The sequence below is a fragment of the Gymnoscopelus braueri genome (assembly GCF_963280865.1).
Source record: "Gymnoscopelus braueri genome assembly, chromosome: 2".
NCBI lineage: Eukaryota > Metazoa > Chordata > Actinopteri > Myctophiformes > Myctophidae > Gymnoscopelus > Gymnoscopelus braueri.
The window spans coordinates 57,110,953-57,118,452 of NC_137604.1; positions in this window are offsets into that span (position 1 = coordinate 57,110,953).

The window sequence follows — 7,500 nt, forward strand, 5'->3', positions numbered from 1 at the left end:
TGTGTACTGCATACTGCATACTGTATACTGTATGTGTTTGTGTGTGAGATACAAACAACAGAGCATTAAAATAGTCTTTCTCACCAACCTTCTAAACATAAAGTTCATACGATTTTGAGACAGAGACGGAGAGAGACAGAGAGAGAGAGAGAGAGAGAGAGAGAGAGAGAGAGAGAGAGAGAGAGAGAGAGAGAGAGAGAGAGAGAGAGAGAGAGAGAGAGAGAGAGAGACAGAGAGAGACAGTGATAGACAGAGACAGAGAGAGTCAGAGACAGACAGAGAGAGACAGAGAGAGACAGACAGACAGAGAGACAGACAGAGAGAGACAGAGAGAGACAGAGAGAGACAGACAGACAGAGAGAGAGACAGAGAGAGACAGAGAGAGACAGAGAGAGACAGACAGACAGACAGACAGACAGACAGACAGACAGACAGACAGACAGACAGACAGACAGACAGACAGACAGACAGACAGACAGACAGACAGACAGACAGACAGACAGACAGACAGACAGACAGACAGACAGACAGACAGACAGACGAACGAACAACACATTTCAATAATTTATGCTCCGGCAATTCCACAGGAATCAGGAGACATTAAGCATTAAAGCACGCACCGATATTTCCAGCAGCCTGTCAGTGACATATGCGCAGAACATAAAAAGCACCATTAACAGGCAACGGAAGCGCAACATGTTCCACATTCACTGGCTTCATTAGTAAGAATTAGGCCTCCTCTGCCACCTTAGTGCATGCCAATTATAGCAGTCGGAGTGGTAGCTGCCCTCCTGCAGGGTCCTAAAGTGCCTCTACGTGTCAAGCGGCAGTGAGCACATCTGGCAGTCAGTGGGTACGGTGCCATCTAAAGCCTAATTTATGCTCCGTCACGTGACAGCGTCGCCCTCTGAAAATAGCATACCTAAAACCCCTACGTCGTGGGCTTGTAAAGGTCGTCTATTTTTGAAGCGTGACGCCGTTGTGCGACAAAGTATGAATCAGGCTTTGGAGAGAAGCATGAATTATAGGCCACGGACCCCCATAATCCAGAGAGTATACAGAACCAAATGGACCACGGATCCATTTGTTCCGTTTGGTTCCTTTTGACCGCCTGGAACCTCTTCAAGAACTATGGGGGTCCCCCGTCCAAAAAATAAATGAAGTACCGAGACTAGAGGGGGAGGGGGGATTCACGATTCTGTCCCTATATCGAGACATAACTTGGACCATGCTGAGTCGGCTGAAGGTGACTTCACAACGCTCGGCATGGCCTAAGCTCGCCTAAGCTCGCTCGGCGGTGCGTCTCGTGACTCATGTCACCTCCAGACGGCACCACTCTGTAATCGACACGGTGATAACAGCGAGAGACGTTGCGGACAAGCCGTAAAATCCAGACTGCTCACCAAAGAGCTGTGTGGAATTTCCCATTATCTCTCCCCCATCCTGACATCAAAGATGAAGACAACAGATCAGGAAAAGGGGGGGGAGAAAGCCAGGCCAACCAAATGGCCACATACACACACACACACACACAACTTCCCCCCTCTCTCTCTCTCACACTCTTTCTCCCTCTTTTTGAGCGCATGGAAAATTATGTTTTCACCACAAAGAAGACATTACACGTGACCTCATGGAGAGACATGTGGACAATAATGGACAATAATGTGAAAATGTAGTACTATGCTGTATTTCCAAATGTATGCCTGGTGTTTAGAAGTGACCGGGGCCTGACCCAAGGGGGGCCCATGGCTGACCTGGGTCATAAAACCACACGGAAGGGTTCTGCTTCCCCTCCCGGTGACTCAGAGTCAGCAAATCCCACAGCAGATAAGGATTTAGCATAGTAATGACATTTGACCACACTTCAAAGACATTTTAGGGTATATAGATCCCACACGAACAACACTCTTGGCTAAAAGCCGCCAAGGGATGAACCACCCCCTGGCTCTCCCATCACCAACCAACCAGCCTTCCTAGGGCTCTTCAACACGGAACCACCAAGGAGGAGGTCGAGGTCCAGGCCACTGCAACCCGCAGCCGCGGCAAGAGCAGAGACTGATCAGAAGGCCTCCGCTCCACTCATCTCCATCGCACACGCACCCGAGCCGTGAAATGCGCCCTTCTCCAAGAGGACATCACCGCGGTCAACTCGGCGACCCGGCCTCCGCCACCGTCGACGCCAACTCAGTATTGCCTTTGCACTGAGATTCCCGAACTCTGAGACCACTCGCTAGAACCAGTGCCAAGTTGGGCTTTAAAGCGCGCCTGTGTACCTTTCTCCCGAAATCCAGAGTCTCCGGACTCAGGCCCCTATCCAGGGTCTAAAGGTGTGTTGAACCATTTTGATTTGTGCATTAATCTTAAGGCGACGTTACTGTGTTTACCAGAGAATATCTGTTATAGTTGAGCATAGCTCAGAAGGTTTTACAATAATGCATCTCCAATGCGATTCCTTCTTTTACTCTCTGTGACTTTTTCTCTCTCCTGTTTTCTTATCTCCCCACATTAACTCCATACACAACATAAGTTTCTGTTTCCCAAGCGTTGTTTTATAAATACTTGTAACGGTGAAGTCTGAATAAACCCAATTTTATTGTGGCAAGGAAAGTAATGATGTGTGGTGTCTTTTGTCCGACCAGTTAAAATGTATCTCTCTCTGATTAAACAGACATTTATATAAACCTGTCCAAGAACTCACGTTACATTACAGTGACGTAAGATTCAATAATAATAATATATATATATATACCTATATGTATGTATTATTATATTGTAATTGATTCATAAATTATATTTATATGGTTTATGAGCTAATTACGTCCTGTGTTCATATGCTGCGATCTCATCCAGTGTCATGATCATTACAGGTGGTGCCCCGTTATACGAGGCAGGTTTTTGTCTTTAAGCAGAGAGAAAATACTAGACTGTGTTGACAAATGATACCAAACATCTACGTTTGAAAACAAACGTGGGGAGCAGTAAGAGAAAAAACCAACAGAACGCGCACCGCGCTTGGATAGGATGTATGTCAGCAAAATTACCGTGCCCTCTTTTTAACTAAACCCTGAGTCCCACTGCAGGCAGTGTGTGCGTCAGGCAATAGAAAAAAAATAGAGTGTTATTTCCCCCCGGAGATAATAAAAGAAAAAGTATTCTTTTAATGTGAGTCCAGCACTCAAAAGGTTGAAAAATATTCTTTTTAAACTAGCTACTTAGAAAGAGCCTTTCCCTTTTAAATTCTGACAAAGTTTTTACCAATGGCCAATTTATGAATAAACACCGACACTCGATGGTAATTAACTCGAGCCGGTAATTATAATAAGAAGAGAAAGCGAGATTAGTTAACACAAATCTAGGCTAAACCAAGGTAAAATTACGTCAAAACTGGACTGAGATTTATTAACTTTTGTAAGCTTGTTATAATCTCTAGTATCCTCTTAGACCGTTTATTAAATCGTCTAGGAGACGAGGATCTCCAAAAGTGAACCGCTACTGTAATGCTTCAGCTCACTTAGAATCCTAAAAAGCTAACAGATCAGATAAAGAAAAAGAAAAATACTCGTACTTTTATTTTTCAAACTGGTCCGTAATTTAACTGGTTTCGTGACGATTGCTGAGTGAAAGACTGGGATCGTGTTTGGCCACAGATAGACTAAGAAGCAAAAGACAGCGACAGAGCTGTGTGTTTTTTTTTCTCTCTGGTCAGAATGCACAGAGCTCATTCACAAATTCTCCAGCAAACGCCATTTTGAATTACGTAAGCAGACCCCGCCCGTTGGCAACGTGACAGCACGTACCACGGACACTAGCAGCTTAGGACTCCTCCTCCACCAACTCTGAGCTCCACAGAGCCAGGGAATTGAGGGAAAGTGGGCTTCCTTTGTGCGGGTACTTCTTGGAGTAACGCTCCAAGTATCACTCACGCTGCACTGTCAATCAAGCGACAGACACCCTTATGAGTTAATAACTATAAGTAAGCCGTTGTTAATTTTGGTATCCTCTGAGACAGTTTAATACAGTCTCATGAGAAGGGGAAATTCGAGTGAATCACTATTATAGCGCTTAATAGTCACTTAGAATCCCAGTAAAAGGCTTACAGATCAGACGAAGAGAAAGAGAATAGCCAAAGTCGTATCTTTCTTCTCTTAAAACTGATCCGTGATTTAACTTGTGCCAAGATTGCTGTCTGAAGGAAATTCGTGTTTCTAACACAAACAGCCACGGGCCCGTACAGCCTGCTGACTGACCCTCTCGTGACAATTCAGTTGGCGCCATTTTGGATTGCGTAAACACACCCCTCCCCCGTTGATAACGTCACAGCACGGGCAGAGGCTTTGTGGAGCTAAGAACTCCACCCCCACTACAGCCGAGCTCCAGTGAGACATTCACTTGAGATAAAGATCTGTTGTGGTGACGTTGTGTGAAGACAGACTGGTATCCAGTGTTATATTTAGAGGTTGTAGCTATGAACGGTGCGTTCGAATCGGCGAGAGTTTGACTGTGAGTTGACAAACAAAACCGGAGTGACAAAAGTTTCATCTGGGTCATTTGATTGACAAATCACAGACAGAGCCTGGTTGATCCAAACCCAACGGACCATATTAATTTTCTGAGTTAAAGTTTGAGCTCGTTTTAAAGTAAAGGGTTAATAAGTTAACTGCTTAATTCGGAAAGTTAATCTTAGTTCAGAATTGGAAACAGATTATTAATTTTTGTTCCTTTGTAAGAAGAAACACAATAAGTCTGAAGATTGCAGAGTATTTTCGGCTATAATTCCCGGAAATTTTTCAATGTTCCGGTTTCTAAAGATACTCTGCAGATTGTTCACGTTTATTCTGAAATTTCTATAAATGGATAGAATTATTTTTTTTTTAAAAAAAAAAAAAAAAAAAATTGATTTTTTTTTTTTTTTTTTTTTTAGAATTTGGATTAAACAATATTTTTTTTTTTGGATTAATTTTTAGAGATTGAATTTAGTTAAAGTTTAAAAAAAAAAAAAAACTTTTTCTCACTTCTCTCTGATTAGTTTTTCCAGATTTTAAAGAAAGGTTTTGTTTCCTCTCTTCTAATCTCGGTTATTTTGGGGAAAACCCAAAGGAACCTTCAAAGACTTTTCTCTCAATCAAAGATACTTTACTATTCGAACCGAATAAACGTTTATTTAAAAAAATAAAATAAACTAAACTAAGGAACCTGGGATTAATAATCCCTCTTAAATTTGTAGGTCTCAAACAAAGCTAAACACCTCAAAATAATTATCAGGGAAACCTTGTCTCATCTTCACACGGCCTACTAAGTACAATTCCACTGTTACTTCACCAGTATTGCTGCATGTACCACTCCTTCTAGTTTTGTCCAAAGTAATAGCTAACACTAGCTGAACATATTTGGACCAAATACCGAACCCTAGTAGTCGCTCCTTTCGCCCTGTCCATTAAGATGGCCTCTGTGAAACAGGTCGATGAGCTACAGGACAAGGTAAAGGATTTGGAAAGTAAAGCTGCTTTGCTGACAACAGCTGAGCAGGAAATAGTACAGCTAAAAAACCAAATTGCCACGATGGAATTAGCCGTAAAACAAACTCCACCTTCCCCCAGCGCAGGGACTGGACAATCAGGTCCCGCTGACGCGAGGATAATTCAGCTAGAAACAGAGGCGCTCGACCTTCAAGACCGCCTCTCTGAAGGACAATTAGTGAAAACTAGACTAACCCAAGCACTCCTGGATGTTCAAACTGATAACACTGACTTTCAAAGTCAAATTAGCGACCTGCGGAATGACGTAAACGTCGCCCAGGGTACGGTAACTGTCAGAGAACGCCTCATGGGGTCCTTAAGGGCGGAAATACAGGGTTTTACACAGGAAAGGCAGGCATGGCATAAATACATCTCAGAAACGGACACTCTAATTGCAAAATTGAGACATGATCTGGAAGTCTCCACACACCAGGTCACTAGCCTAAAAATTGAAAGCCAAATTGCCAGCCATGACTTGACTAGACTAGCACATAGGGACACTGTTCTCCCGCCAGGGAGAGAAGTACTTCCCCCGTCAGGCGGAGCCCCGGCTTCCCTACCGGGGATACACCCTATGTACACTAGCCCAGGTCACGCTCTGCTAAATGGTAGTCAAACCTTTCCAAATACGGGGAGCCACCCTCCACCCTCTGTAACACCAACTGTCCAAAGGTATGAGGCGCCTCTCCCCTCCGGGCAAGCCGGCCTGAGCCTGCCGGGGCAAACCCAGCCAGTGCCACACGGTACAGGTACTCCCCCAAGGTCAGGAAACGGAACGGTGTCACCACGCGCTAACCCAGCCGGTCAACACCTAACCACTGACGATCTGAAAAAACTTGCTAAATTTATCCCACGCTTTAACCCCACAACAGATGGGGACGTGGATACCTACACCTATTTGGAGGACATTGACTACCATTTAGAAGAATATGCCCCTGTCACGTCTGAAACCAAATTAAGACTCATTACGCTAACCTCCAACCGAGAGGTCAGCAGTTTTGTTAGACGGCAGACAGAACAAACCCGCCAAGACTGGCAGGCTATACGTGCGGCAATTATCGAGGAATTTGCCGACCACCAAAGCAAGAGTGGTATTACCGCCGCCATAGGAGTTCACCACTCAAAGGACGAACCTATTAACGTATACTATGCAAAACTGCGTAGAGCGTACTTTGGCGATCAAAATCTACCCAATATGGAAGAAAACGAATACTTTAAAGCCTTGTTCTTAAGTAATTTGCATCCTTCCATTAAAAAGCAAATTCCCCTTGGGGTCGAACCGAGACATACGCAAGCTAACAAGCTCCGCAACCTGGCCCGAGAAGCGTTCGATAGAGATCGCACTAAACCCCAAGCCCATACGGTATGCCCAATAGAAAGCCTTGAACTTGAGGGGGGGCACCCTCGCACAGACAGGTCCAACAACGGACCGAGTGACTACCCCTCACATCAAGAGCAAAACGATTGGGAACAATATGAAAGGCAAGACGACCGTGGTCAGTATAGGAGAAGCGACCGCCAGTCTCCCTCCTGGAGCCGACCTCGCTCCCCCTCATACGACCGCGATCGTCCCTCCTCCCAAGATCGTAGTCCAGACCGCGGTCGCTCGCTCTCACGGTATAACTCTGGGACAAGACCTGGATTCCCTGAGTTGGTACAACAGCTCCCAGCTGAAGTCCCCAGAGAATCACGATGGCAAAGCCCAGCCCGTGACGACAAGAATTTGAGAGAACCTAATCACTTTGTTCCAACGTATGCTTCATATGACACCACTTCACAATAGTTCGTGTTTCATCTAAAACATAAGGGGGGTCCGGTATATTTTTAACTTTTTGCGCATAGGTTTCTCAAACTTTGTGTCAAATGTTGAAAAATGGTTTACATTATCATTCATAAAACGTGACCAACCTAAGGGGGGGGCACGATGATACATACGTCAGGGTTACCACGCCAGACGTGGTGGCCCACAATGACAGCAACCCCG